This window comes from Haemaphysalis longicornis, unplaced genomic scaffold (genome assembly GCF_048455015.1).
Source record: "Haemaphysalis longicornis isolate Haplotype H1 unplaced genomic scaffold, Haemaphysalis longicornis Haplotype H1 scaffold_2, whole genome shotgun sequence".
Taxonomy (NCBI): domain Eukaryota; kingdom Metazoa; phylum Arthropoda; class Arachnida; order Ixodida; family Ixodidae; genus Haemaphysalis; species Haemaphysalis longicornis.
In genome coordinates this window covers 152720253-152735128 of record NW_027526295.1, presented here as the reverse complement: position 1 = coordinate 152735128, position 14876 = coordinate 152720253, and the positions used below count along the sequence as shown (strand labels likewise).

The 14876-nt window shown below is 46.5% G+C and overlaps 1 non-coding gene across 1 annotated transcript; it reads right to left on the bottom strand.

Annotated features, from left to right (window-relative positions):
- Positions 1-255: 255 nt before the first annotated feature.
- Trnai-aau (transfer RNA isoleucine (anticodon AAU)) lies at positions 256-329 on the bottom strand. The gene has a single exon. It is a non-coding gene; the product is annotated as a tRNA-Ile (tRNA).
- Between the last annotated feature and the right edge of the window lie 14547 nt (positions 330-14876).

The window sequence follows — 14876 nt, the reverse complement described above, 5'->3', positions numbered from 1 at the left end:
CGAGAGTGTTTAGGTCGCACAGCGTTGACGAAAGCTTCTTTATTCAGATGGCAAACGTGCAGAATACATGAAATGCGGCCGTATAAACAAGCATTGCTGGATAGTAACGTTACTACGGATACCGGCATGCCGCAAACTTCACATTGTTTACTTGCGCAGTGAACTTCACTGCTACTTGCAGTATGCAAAGGAGTCAGCCATTCGTGTATGCTTTCAATCATAGGCAACAAACCAGCTTAAAAAAAAAAAAAAAACTGGCCTGCGCAGGGATTGAACCTACGACCTTCGCGTTATTAGCACGACGCTCTAACCGACTGAGCTAGCAGGCCAACGGCCGCCGATGTTAAAGAGACTATTATAAATCTTTTATACGTTGAGTGTACGTTTTTGAGCAATTGCGTGTAGCATTCTAGCACACGAGCAGTGAAATGAGCTGCGCGGGCCGTGAGAGAGCTGTCACAGCCGAATGAGCCAGTAGCAGCGGCGCTGCTGTCGCCCGCTCTTCCAGCGCAGCAGGTAGGCGCAAGCATAGACTGAGAAACTCTATGGGCGCAAGCAGCCACATCGGGTCGGCCGGTTCGGCGGCATTTTGAACGGCAATCTGTGGCACCGTTAGTGCGTTGGCGGAATTCGAATGTGTTCCTAAGAAATTTTTAATCCAGGCTGAGGATCCCGAAAACGTAACTGGGTTTGCTACGGGTTTTGCCGCTCACAGGTTGACGAACCGACGTCACGCCTGCGGGCACCTTGCGCTTTCAACTCGTTCTCCTTGCGCGCGCGCGAGCGCGCCCTTGTTTCTGTTTCGCAGTGTCTAGAGTTACGTCTGACAGAACCCAAAATGAAAATTAAAGGTATGTCCGACGGAACTTTAACCCAGTTGTCTGAGTCAAGTCCGACGTATCCTGACAACGAAATTGAAGTTGCGTCTGACATATTCCAAAGTAAAAAATTAAACTGACGGCCAGGGCCCAGGGTAGCCTGAAATTTTTTTTGAAGTGATGTTCGACGTATGGTCAATTAAAAAGAATTACGGCTGACCGAGCACGAGTGCAGTTACCGCCACGCTACCTTATTGAAATGGCCTGTTTTATGATACGTGACGTCAAATATAAATAACGACACGTATGTTGCTGCGTCAGATTCGCTGCAGAATAGGCAAATTATTGTTAAAACCGGACCCTTTCGTCTGCTTACCCGTTAAAAACGAGAACCAGGGCGTGCCTTTTACTACCCCTAATCAATTAAGAATTGTATTCGTTAAAAGACTCTTGGCTCTGCCGACATCATTTTCGGCACGAGTTCAACTGGAACTGCGCTTGCGAAAAGAGGTTCTATTTTGTGAATTTTCGCTTACTTTTGGGCGTTGCTTGAAGAAGTGCACGTACAGTCGTATAACAAAAATTTAATACTTTGATTAAGATTGATAGAAAAAAACTCCCGTGGCCACGACGGGATTCGAACCCTCATTGCGAGGGTGCGAGTTCCACGCTCCAGACCGCTCTACCAACACGAAAAGACGTGAATCGGAAGGTTTCAACTATAATTTACCGAATCTGCACCGGCTCGGAGTAAAGCTGCAACGCGTGTTGTTTGTGAATTGACGCCACGTATCGTAAAAGGAGGTTGCGTAGATTACATAGGGCGTAACTGTGCTTTGGCTCCGCCAGCCATAGCTCTTTTTTTTAAGTGAAAGCTTTGACCGACGGCGTCCGGTCAGAAAACTAATGCATTTCCCGATAGACTGGTTGGTGGACCGAAAAGCTCTGATAAGGTCTCTGGACACATGTCACGGGCCTGAAACCGGCCTCCCATTGGGTCAAAACGGTTACTTAAAATTCCAGATAAGACAGTAGACGCATCGACCTTGAAGAAAGAGTACAGTAGTATATGTTTATCTCATGGACCACGTATCGGTATACACATCTGGATCGTTCGTAGATGCGTTTACTTATTGCGCGAAAAAACAGTCGCATTGGTTCGTTCTTCGTATGCGATTTGGGTCTTTGAAGATTTGACGATCGATCGAAGGCACTTCCAGCGAATGTTTTGACGCACTTTTGACGCAACTTTATTGTGAGAAAGCTTTCGCGCTTCTCCCATTTCCTTTAGGAAAGGATGGTAAATTTTCTTGCGTGACCTATACCTCGAACGTCACTTTAAATTCCATTTCGGGTTCCGCCGGACGTGACTCTAATTTTGTCGGACGCAACTTCAATATCATTTTCAGGTTATGCAGGACGTAACTCGAAGCATTTGGGTAAGGTTACGTCGGATGGAAGTTTAATTTTTGACTCTTGGTTACCTCGGACGTAACTCAAAACGGCGGCCGGTTAAAATTCCGTCCGGCGTAACTTTGTTTTATTTGGGGGGGGGTTCTGTCGGACGTATCTCTAATTTCCATTTTAGGTTATGTTGGACATAACTCAAAATATTCGGTTAAAGCTCCATCGGACATAACTTTAATTACCTATGATTTTGGGTGCTGTCGGATGTAAATCTAGAAACTGCGTTTCTATTTTGAAGTGGGAACCAGTGGTAAGACGCTACACAAGAGGGGAGAGCGCACACACGGATGGCACTGGCTTTACAACTGATTTATTGAAACGATAGACCCCTAACTAAATACAAATTTCTTTCCCTTGCGCAGTCGCAGATTTTTCCACACCTTTCGCATTCAGGAGGCAATGCAAAGCACAGTACCAATCTCATATGTGTCGCAGTCCGCTAATAACAGCTATTTCTTTATCTGTGATTACAATGGAGGGTTCATTAATGCATTTTTCACCGTGTTTATATATCATGAAGGCTTCGATTATCTCTCGTTCCTGCTTCGTCGCACCACGCCCCACTATGGACACGCTTTTCAGATCCGGGGTGCAATGGCACTGGCGCACATGTTCCGTCTATACAGCCCCGGATACATGGACCTAGAGTTCCTGTATATACAGGAACTCTAGGTCTAGGTATATACAGGAACTCTACATGGACCCGACGAGGGAGGGTCGAGTTGACTGGCGGGTTCAGCTACCTCGACTCCTCACGGGTATATATGAGCTCCATTCAAAGAGTCGAGGCGAGGGGGCAGGGGGATTGCCGGAGAAGGAGCTACCGTATTTTTACGATTCTAGCGCGCACCTTCTTTTGCTAAAAGCTAGCCTTAAAATTTGTGTACGCGTTACAATCGGGCTCAAAACCGAAGTAGGTTTCAAATCGGCCAGCAACATTTCCATAGGCACGAGGTCCTCCCAAACTCTAACTCAATCCAATAAAAAAATCCGTCAATATCACGTGAGTGAATTTCGGCGCACTCATTCCTGAATGACATACCTTGGTCAGCTGTTACTCATTTTTCTACTATTGCAATTAGCCCGTCACACGTAGAATTACGAAGGTGAAGACACTTAAAATCGCAAACAGCTTCAATGTTTCCCACTATAGTTTTATTCCCTGCAGGAGCTGGATAAGCAAGTTTACGAAGCACAATTTATTTTTGGCTGCCACAGTTGCACGCGCAAAATAAAGCCTCCTTCTTCTAGGTAGTAGTGTCATGTATTTTACACCTGCGCGGTAAAGCCGACGTCCAATTATTTTTTCAGATTTTCCTGCGCGAACCTACCCGCGCGGTACAATAGGTGGCGCGCTATAATCGTGCAAATACGGTATTCAGCTCCCCACGGCCCGCCGACTCAGCCCGACGAGCGCGTCAATCCACCCCCTGCCTGCGAGTCGAACGGACTCGACCCTACGGCTTTTCGACTCACGCGTCCGCTTATACATGAGTGCGTCGAGTCAAAAAAACCTGTTTATTTCAACTCAACGCGCCCTCGTCGGGTCAATGTAAACGGGGCTAAACCGGTAAAAAAGTGCAAAGGCTCATGGGTACATCGTTTTCTCCCGCGGAGTGCCGCCACTTCCGGTTCGGGAGCTCTCCTGGCCTCCAGTGCCCCGTCGGCTTTCACGCGCGTGTGTGCTTGTTGTTTATCTATTTCCACCGGGGAAAAAAAGGCTCATGCATGGGGAATTTCAGACATAACAACGACTGACCCTACTAGCGGTTTATCTGACAGGTAAGCACCCTGTGACAAATGAACAACACCCACACACGCGCCTGAAACCCGCCGGCGTACGGGAAGGCCGGGGAGGTCTCGAACCGGAAGCGGCGGGAGCAGACGACGTCATGAACCAACTAGCCAGCAATCAAGTCCTACTACCCGTGAGCCTTTGCGCTATTTACCGGTCACCTATTGTTTCTGCCCATTTCATTGTTGAGGCACGTGCTGTGTTCGCGAACTCTGTCATTAACATAGCGGCCCGTTTGGCCCATGTAAACCTTCTTTGCAGAAAAGTGGAATTGAGCAGATGACATGGTCCGCGCAACCTATGAATCTTGTTTGATGCTGCGTTTTGCGTAAATTCTTCTTGGGCTGCTCCTTGCGTATGCGAGCACACTAGCCCATTCGAGTAGGTAAGCCCATACGAGCATACAAGCCCGTGTGTACGAGCACATAAACTCATACGAGCACGTTTTCTGCCCCTCTCTTTGCTCGCATACGCAAGAAGCAGCCAAGAAAAACTTATGCAAAACGCAGCATCAAAAAAGATTCGTTGATTGCGCGGACCGTGTCATCTACTTTTTGAAGTTGACTTTAGAGTGCCTCGGAGCTGTTTCCCTTTGCGTTTTGTAAATAGCGTACATAATGTGTGCGGCGTTGCAGCAGGGCCTTGCAGTTAGCTATTCTCGTGAACGGAAATACCCCTACTGGACTTTAATTCTGAAACAGCTACCTCTAGACGGACATTTGTGGCGAACTTTTATAATTGAAGCACCTTCTGTATTTTTTTCCCTCTGCTTCCTATCCGGTTCTTTCTTTACTTTTCCACGCTGTTAACCACATTTTTTTTTTCGGCTGCAGGTCTCCCGATTAGGACAATTTGTAAGCGATTTTTTTTATTTACTTTCAATAACATTCATGATTGCCAACTCTCTTCTCACGCTCTGTGTACCTGCTGCCCGATCATAAGAAACGTGGAAAGTAGTATTTTTTTTATCCTGCAAATTGGCTTTCCTTCAAAAGAAAATTTTGCTTCTAGCCCCGTTCATTTATTTTATATTTTATATTGGCTTTAAACCTGCCATAGCCTTGCTGGAGCGGGTATTGTTCCCCGCTTTATTTTTCTTTTTCCATCGGGGAGGGGGGGAGAGACCGAATTTTTAAAAGGTTTAAAAAGGAAGAAGTAGACGGACCACAGAACTACTTCAAGATGTTCAAGAAACGTTACCAGCTAGCCCAATTGTCGTTTCTTCTAGAAGCACGCCGAAACGCTGAAAAGCTTGAGAGGTGATCTGCTAGACTCACGACTATAGAAACTGGAACTCATGTAGTTGACATTACTTGGGCGCAATAAATATGGCCGGCAACGTGTTAGGAATTGTTGCGAATTGCGAACGTTTCATATATGCGACAGAAATGCTCAGCGATTTGCCAGCCTTTTTTTTTATCCTTTGACAGCGACGTCATGACAGCAGCACAAGGTCGTCTTAACAAGCTGCGTGTGGGGGCCAATTCAGCCCGCCAGCCGTATACACATCTTATCACGACTCAGCACAATTACGTGTTTGCATATGCTTTACATAAGTAACTAGGCACTCTAACGCCTGCACCCCGGCTCGCACGGCTCAGCACCTCGAGGTATAACAACGGATTTAAAGCTGCCTGTGCGTATACAGCTCGGAACATGTACGTGCGTGTCTGCCCTGGCGCGCCCGCCTGTGGGTTCTCATGCGTGTGGTCCATGGCCCTTCGTCGAGGCGGCGTTTATTATAGGCTAATATGGTCTTGTACGCTCGCGTTACAGAGTTTTCGCATGCGCCAGGCAACAACGGAGCGAACCTGGGTTTGTATCCTAGGGGTGCGTGGGTGGTGACGCGTGGCGTTCGAGAAAGAAAGCAGAGAGGAGAAACGGGCGGCCAACTGAGACACAGCAAGGCCTGCTTAATGCGTCGCCTCTGGCATGTGATCTCCTAAAAGGCGACCTTCTTACTGGCCAGAATAGGGCGAACGTCAGCGATACGCAAGAGCGGGTATCCGAATTACCCGAGGAAAAAACAAAAAAAAACTGGCGCGTACCGAGGAGAAGACACCACCAGGCCTTCGGATGTGGGGGGCGTCGCTGCAGCATGCATGAGACGGCCCCGCAGACGCCCGCGCAGTATCTGAACCGTGTATCGGCGTGCATAAGTGGTCTGGGTTCCATCGATGCGCGCGCACACACGCTCCGCGCTTTACGGCTTGCAGACACCGGCGAAGACGACGTCGAACACCGCGTGCAACACGCGTGCCGGCGGGGCGCGTTCGTGTAAACACTGAACCGGTGGAGTGCGCCAGGCGCGCCCGCGAGGCGCAAGTTTAGACGTCGTTGTCATCAGCCACCACGACGCGCTGATGGGGGCGTGCACGGTGCGGCTAGTCTCTTCTGCTTCTGACCATTCGTATCTGCAACACGTACGCCTTATGCGTTTAGTTAAGATGCCGTAGAAGAGATCTTCAACAAAAATGGCTCTCTTCAACAAAAATGAGATCTTCAACAAAAATGAGAAGAGAAATTGGTAAGCGCGTAGAGTAAACGTTACCAGGAAATTACTTTTTGCAGGGACAGGAGTAAATTCGAGGAGTTAATATGGACTCGCTGGCATGCCGGGGTCTTGGTACGGTTATCTAGGATTAGCAACGGTCAATGACCCGTGGGCTCGAAAGAATTAAGGCAACACAACAGTGGCGAAAATGGTTCCCAGCGGGAGGGGCCGGCTGTAACGCAACTCACATGCCATCCACCGGACAACGCTTAAATGGATATCGCCGCAGGTCTCTCTGTATATGTATGAATATTTGAAAATGTTGACACAGATGGTGAAACAACTGTGGCCAAGCTTTATTAGTGTAACAGGGCTATATAATTCTCTATACAATTTATTTAAATTCGCCTACATGATTATTTCACAATGCGGAAAATCAGGGGAGTTGGTGTAGATGACTTGTTATACAGCGCCAATGGCCGATAGCAAGGTAGAAGAAGAGACGATCGGCGCCGACGCAGTATAGAAATAAGCTGAAAACTACAAGCAAGCGTGTTTACGCAAAGGCGAAATTTCGGAAACCTTCACTGGTAGTACTAAATTTAGAGAATTGTAGAGGATGAGGGAAGAACGAGTCTTAGGTAAACTTTCGCACACCCAGCAGCCTTGACAGGTCTACATTCTGCTGACTGCTTTCTTCGAGTGACAAAATGTGTACACAGATGGGGACGATGCAGACAGGCTTTTTAAAGTATAGAGCTGTGCTCTTAGTGCGTCTCTATATAATATCCCTAACGGCCGATACTCTTGGCTCTTGAGGAGGAGAACCTCTGTGATGCCCTTCAACAGCTTCATTCTTCTACTGCAGCTTTAAGCCAGGACTCCAGGAAAGGAATGGGGCAGTGTACGAAAAAAAAGCCGTGATCCATTCCACACAGTGAAGGGTTTAATTTGTGTGAAAGATATGAGCAAATTTTATTTCTCTTGAGCGTTTACGGCGGTTGTCCCTAAGAAAGACACGTACATACACGCACACTCTTTTATCTCTACTGTATACTGATCATGCAAGCGGTGCCATTATTAAAGGGGCCAAGAAGACAAAACGCAGGTTTGGTTCATTCGAAAGATTGCTTCGTGAGAATAACAGTGAGGCACCTTGTCACACAAACTCTGTTAAAATAAGCTATGTAATGAGAAAAACAGAGAATAGGCATGCGACACTCTCCCTAGCATGCACTGAACTTATGACGTATTATGTGTAGCTCATTGCGATTGGCTGAGGTTGACAAAATCCAATAGAAATTAAACAGCGATTATAAGCTTGCAAATCTAATGCATATCATTTTGATCGCAGTAATAATGGTGGGGAAAGCAATGAGTGTTACGAACGAACATGGAAATATGGAAGCCCCAGTGCGTAGGGCGCGCAATATATACCGGCCGACGCTGCACAACAGTCGACCCCGTTTGGCCTGTCTGACATGACACTGGCCAAATGGCATAAGCGACATCGCCACATACGGAACACTGTGTGTGGAGTACACCAAATTTTTCACGAACGTTTACTACCACCCGTAAAAGAAGTAAGCCAGGTAAGAATCCTCTCAAAATTTCTCCCACCTCCCCTCGCGGGAAACCCTGTGTAGATGCGACGCATAGAGGGTTCCGTTGTTGTTTCTGTTACGTTGATTCTCCCATCGCGTGAAACGTGCCGTGAACCCCCTGCCGCGGCTATGGCGCAACGTGGCGCGGCTATGACGCAACACAACCCAACACAATCCACTTTAATCCAATCCAATCCAATCCAAATCCAATCCAATCCAGGCCAAGCCAAGCCAAGCCAAGCCAAGCCAAGCCAATCGAATCCAATCCAATGCCCCTCGCGAGAGAGTGTTCGCTATCGGAGAGGAGAGGGGGTGAGCGGCGGAGAGCGCAGCTCGCGCGGCGAGGAGAATGGGAGAGGGGTGTGGACGGACAACAACAACACCGTATGGAGGGACAAGGCGAGTGAATGAGATGCAGTCGCATCTAAAGTCAGAGCAAGTGCGGACAGCGGTCTCTTTCTGAATAAACTATATCGAAGTAAAGATGGAGTGAGGAGGGGGAGAGAAAGATGAGCCAACGCGTTGGGTGAGTGAATCACAGGTGAAACTCCCGGTCCGGGGCTCCAGTGGCTTCCGCTCTCGTCTTCGCTTGGCTGATTAGGTTTTTTTTTTTGTTTTTTTTTGGATCTGGAAGTCAGGGCTGGCGAGGTCGGCCTCCCGTGATTCTCGTGAAGTTAGTGGCGGGTGCTTTTGATATTCTGCTCCTTGCAAGAGGTGCGGGCAGGCCCACGTGGCGAGGAAGAGGGCAGCAATCTCTCCGCATAGCCTGCAGTCTTCTGTGTAGACGCGTTGTCGGAAAACCTTCGCTCAAGTACATTTATGAATGAAAGTGTTTCTTTGTATTTTTCGTAGCATGTGGGCTCCAGTTGCCGTTAGTTCGTGATGTGGGATGGGATGTGTAGACCGCTCTTTTTTGGCGATTTCAAGGTATTCACCGTACACTCATTATCACGGAGTGTGCAGTAGAAGTCGGGGGCACTATGGCTAGACAGGATACTGGTAAACTTTCACAGGAGACGAAAGATCTAATTAGGAAACGGCAAACCATGACAATCTCTCCCACAGCTGACAGAATAGAACTAGCGGAGCTTTCGAAGTTAATCAATAAGCGTAAGACAGCTGACATACGGAAGTATAATATGGAGAGGATCGAATACGCTGTAAAGAACGGAGGTAGCCTGAAAGCAGTGAAGAGGTGTCTTGGCGCGGGGAAAAATCAGATGTATGCACTTAAAGATAAGCAAGGCAATGTCATCACAAATAGGGATAAAATAGTCACAGTGGCCGAGGAGTTCTATAGGGACCTGTACAGTAGCCGGGACATACAGGATAATGCCGAACGAGACAGTAGTTCAGAGGAGATAGACATCCCACCAGTAACGACCGAAGAAGTAAGGAAGGCTTTGAAAGAAATGAAAGGGAGCAAAGCACCTGGTGAGGATCAGATAACAGCAGACCTCTTGAAGGATGGCGGAGAAATTGTACTTGAAAAACTGGCAAACCTGTATACGCAATGCCTAATGACCGCAAGTGTACCGGAATCTTGGAAGAACGCGAACATCATCCTAATCCATAAGAAAGGCGACATGAAGCACTTGAAAAATTACAGGCCGATCAGCTTACTGTCAGTCGTCTACAAGGTACTTACCAAGGTAATCGCTAACAGAATCTCTGCAACCTTAGGTTTCAGTCAACGTAAAGAACAAGCAGGGTTCCGTAAAGGTTATTCAACAATGGACCATATTCACGCGATCAACCTGGTGATAGAGAAGTGCGCTTAGTATACGGAACCCCTATATATAGCCTTCATAGATTATGAGAAAGCATTTGACTCGGTCGAAACCCTAGCAGTTATTCAGGCATTACGAAACCAGGGGGTAGATGAGCATTATGTAAGAATACTAGAGGATATCTACAACGGGTCCACAGCTACCATCATCCTCCAAAAGGAGAGCAGTAAAATACCTATAAGGAAGGATGTCAGACAAGGAGACACAATCTCTCCAATGTTATTCACAGCATGTTTACAAGAAGTATTCAGAACGTTGGATTGGGAACAGGAGGGAGTAAGGGTTAATGGAGAATACCTCAGTAACCTCAGATTTGCTGATGACGTTGCCTTGCTAAGTAACTCGGGGGACGAATTGCAAAGCATGCTTTCCGCACTGGACGAACAGAATAGAACCGTGGGCCTGAAAATTAATATGCAGAAAACTAAAGTAATTATCAATAACCTCGGGAAAGCACAGCGGTTTGAGATAGGTGGCGAGGCAGTGGAAGTGGTAAGCGAATATATCTATTTAGGCCAAGTTGTGACCCCAGATCCCAACCATGAGGCAGAGATAATTAGAAGGATAAGAATGGGGTGGGGTGCATATGGAAGACATTCTCAGGTAATGAATAGCAGCCTACCATTGTCGCTGAAGAAGAAAGTGTATGACAGCTGCATCTTACCGGTACTCACCTACGGGGCAGAAACTTGGAGGCTCACTAAGAGGGTTCAACTTAAATTGAGAACGACTCAGCGGGCAATGGAGCGGAAAATGATAGGTTAACATTAAGGGACAAGAAGAGAGCGGAGTGGGTCAGGGAGCAAACTGGTGTTAAAGACATATTAGTAGAAATTAAGAAGAAGAAATGGACGTGGGCAGGGCATGTAATGCGAAGGCAAGATAACCGCTGGTCATTAAGGGTAACAGAGTGGATCCCTAGAGAAGGCAATCGTTGCAGGGGGCGGCAGAAAGTTAGATGGGCAGATGAGATCAAGAAGTTTGCGGGGATAAATTGGTCACAGTTGGCACAGGACCGGGGTAATTGGAGAATAATGGGAGAGGCCTTTGCCCTGCAGTGGGCGTAGATAGGCTGATGATGATGATGATGATGATGATGATGACCGTACGTGGTGGTGCTAGGGTATCGTAAGGCGTCGGTAACAGGGGGGTGGAGAATGAAGCCGCACGCTAGCCTGTTTACCTCCTCGTTAGCCGGCAGCCCCCCTTGTCTGGGCACTGAGCGGTATTGTGGGGCCACCTAGGAAGGAGGACAGTAAACAAAGGACAACCAAAGACCAATTTCGCCGTTCGCAGCAGCCTTCGACAACACACTAACTTCCGTTTCAGGTACCTTCCCTGAATAAGTCCTTCTGACGTCACGAAACACATGATTTACCGGGAGACTTGAAATTTTGGCTTTAAATGTTTAATTTCTCAGTGAATAAAGCATCGTTTGCTGCCGGACAAGCGCTTGGGGCATATTAAAACACTAAATCTTTCTAAAATAACAAACTTGTGTTTTGTCTTCATGGTACCTTTAAGTAATCTACTAAAGATGCATATCTAAGTGATGATGTGTATAAGCATGAGATATAAATCATGTTTGTGACTTGTGGGGCCCACGCGCTGATAGCACACACACCGGGACATTCGTTTGCGAACGCCTGCTGCTGTAGAACGTCTCGCACTTCAATAGTACTTCACGTGGAGCTTCAGGAGTTTTCGTTCGTGGACACGAAAGATACGTGGAACCCTTGCAATATAAGGTTCGCTTAAAACGCTTGCAGACATGGCGGCCGTCGTGTACGAAGACGCCCGTCTGCGCGTACGAAGTGCGCGGCGCCTGCGACTTAATTGCCATCTTCGTCTGTCGATTAGCGACCCTTTCGGAAACAGCTTGCAAACTCTGCAGTTTTACGCTTTGGAGACTGTCTTGTGACACACGAAATATTCATACATCAGCGGGGCCATTTTTTCTCCTACATTATAAGGACAACTCCGATGCTATTGTGGTTTGCAGTGTTTTAAAAGTCTTTCTAGACGCCTCAAAGTCACCTCATCATGATCCCTGTTTGATCCCTGTTCGAAAGCTGCAAATGTGCAGCTTTTCCCCTTTTCCTGCCTCTTTCTCTCAAGATAAAAATAGTGTTGATATCATTTGATTTGATATCCGCTTTTCCGAGCAGATTTCGGGAGCTAGCCTCGATGCCACGTGGTGCCCTTCGTCAGGCTGTCACGGAACACCTTTCTATAGAGGCAAACTAGTTGTGAGAGTGAAAAAAAAAGAAAAATGTGTTTTAATGCGGAAAATTCAAACGGGCAACTCAGCGATAAAGCCGGCGTCTCATTTCGAATATACTTCCCCAGAAAGCTCTTCGTTCTAGACGAACCTGCCCAGAGGTTTATAAAGAAATTCAATTCAATTTATACAGAAATTCAATTATACAGAAATACAGAAATGCAGTTGGGGGGGGGGGGGGCAGTTGGGGGGGGGGGGCGGTGTATAAATCCCTGAACCTTCCCTAGCCTCAGAAAGCAAAGCAGTGTCCTTGTAATTCTCATAGAGATTTTTTGATATCAAGTTTCTCTGCCCTGTACATCTTTGACAACGTTTCCCGTCATTCTTAATCACTTGATAAATTTTCGCCAGATATTCCCCTCATCGTCCACTCACAATTATTGTGTATATCGTTTTTGGGCGTAGTGCTTGCTTGTAGATGGTTCCAAAACAGCCTGGATGCGCTTTTGCCCTTCCACATTTCTGTTTGCCTTTTGTGCGTCATTTTCGCTTAAGCAATTTTTTGAGCCTCCAGTTTTTTTTCTCTCGGTAGCTATACTTTTTTTATTTACTTCATTCTGGCTCTTTTTGCCTCTATAGCCCTAGTCTAAACGCCTTTCTTCCATCGATTTCGTTGCTCGACTTCATCCATGTTAGTATTTATGAAACCAATCCTTTCATCATAATCCATATTGCCAACTCTGTGCTTATTTATTTTGTATTCCGCCATATCACCGACCATATTGAACTTTTCATTGTTTTGATTAGTCCCTACGACTGCATATATGGCTTTATTCTCTCTGGTAGCGCCTTCCAAGGGCAATGTATAAGTCGCTTGTGGTCTCTTCCTAAGCTCTCTGTTCCACTTTCATCTATGCTCATTTCCCGCAGTTTCTCTATTTCCCTCAACTTACCACTGATCACTTGATGAATACGCAACAATGTTTGCTCCTCCTTTGAATATGTTTCTTCCTTATGTACTGAGAACGTTTGACGGATATCGTTTTTTTATCCTAGTGCGGGCTTTCTTGCAATGCTCAGCGGTCAAGTGGCATAGCTTGCGTGCAAATCAAACTGTGGCGTAGCCGAAATTATTTTTTCTTTGGGGGGGGGGGGGGGGTGGGGGTTATGCCTCCACCCAAATGGGATTTTAGACACGTTTCCTCAAAAGAAAGCGGAGGGGACATTTATCAATAAATATTTCGAGGGGGAGAGAGGGTTTGAATCCCCCAACCGCCCTCACCTCCCTGGCAACGCCACTGACATCAAAGGAGGCAGAACACAGCTGTTAAGACGATCACGGGCATATAGCAAGCATGACGTTCAGAAACAACTCTTATCGTCACGACACAATGAGCTCCCACTGCCTCCCTTCTACTTAAAACGGACAAATATAAATAGAATCACAATACTGTCACGCATTTTTTTTTTTTCGTGGTTTGGGCTATTATGTTACTAGCCGAGAAGAAATAACTCGGTGCTTGAAGGTAGCGCGACATCGCATCAGCAGCAGCGCATGTTGTAGGTACGGAAAAGCCCCAGGCAAACAAATAATTATGTAAATAAAAGCAAAAGAACGAGCAGCCAACGCTAGATACTGTCAAGTTTAGAAATTCCACGCAAGTTTATTTCATATTTCAAACCAATTTCTTCGACACCGTAATTCCCCACGCTCGACTTCTGCAGGCGTATAGCGGCGCGATTCAACTGCTACTTGCGGACACCTGTATTTAAAATGCCACCTTTCGCGTTCTTCTAAGGCTGTACGTTCGAACATCGCTGCTTTCGTCTACAATGAATGGGTGATTGTCTTCTGCAAAAAAAAAAAAAAAAAAAAAATAATAATAATAATAAAAATAAAAGCGGCCAAATCTGGTAGGCATACCGGCACGCCGAGGGGGCTGCGCCCTCTCCCCACAACCCCGAAATTTTCGACCCTGTGAAGTGAGGGACGGAAGAGGAGAATTAAGCTGCCTGTAAAAAAAATAATGTCTACTTATAATTGTTTCTGTGTGGATGAGCTATGCACCAACCACACACGGATTCGATGTACGTTCTCACCACAAAGTTGCTATTTTGCAATTTATGTGGGTAAAAAACAGCAAAACAATATGAAAGTTATGTGGAGAATGACGTCATCTCGAAGTCTTTGTATTTTTAGTTCGTTTGAATTCCTTGCTTCGGCTTTTTGTTTTCTTGTTTTTTTTTTTACTTTTTTCTCCTTTCATGTTTTCCTTTTCCCTTTTTGTGCCTGCCCTACCGAGATAAAATCTTGCGTACACCACCGCTATTCTGGTTTCGTTGAACAAAAGCCGGTATTTCTCCACTAACGTGAAACCTGGGGAGGAGCACAGCACACAGTGCATAAGTATTGTTGGTGCCTCGTCACTTTCTTGGTCCGTGGCAAAATCACGCTGACGCGGCGCGAGGGACAAAGGCTCTCTTAACTTTTCTGTCTGACACGGGACTAACCGATGTTCTTTAATCTTGGGATCCTCAGATTTTTTTTTCTCCTAGTGCTGTAAATTTTTTCTACGTTCTGAACTGATTTTATTTTCTTCTCCCTCTTATTCATTGTTGGTACGCACTTCTTCCCCTCTTTTTTTTTTTTCACCTCACTATGTTCACCCCCATCTGAAGTAGCAAGC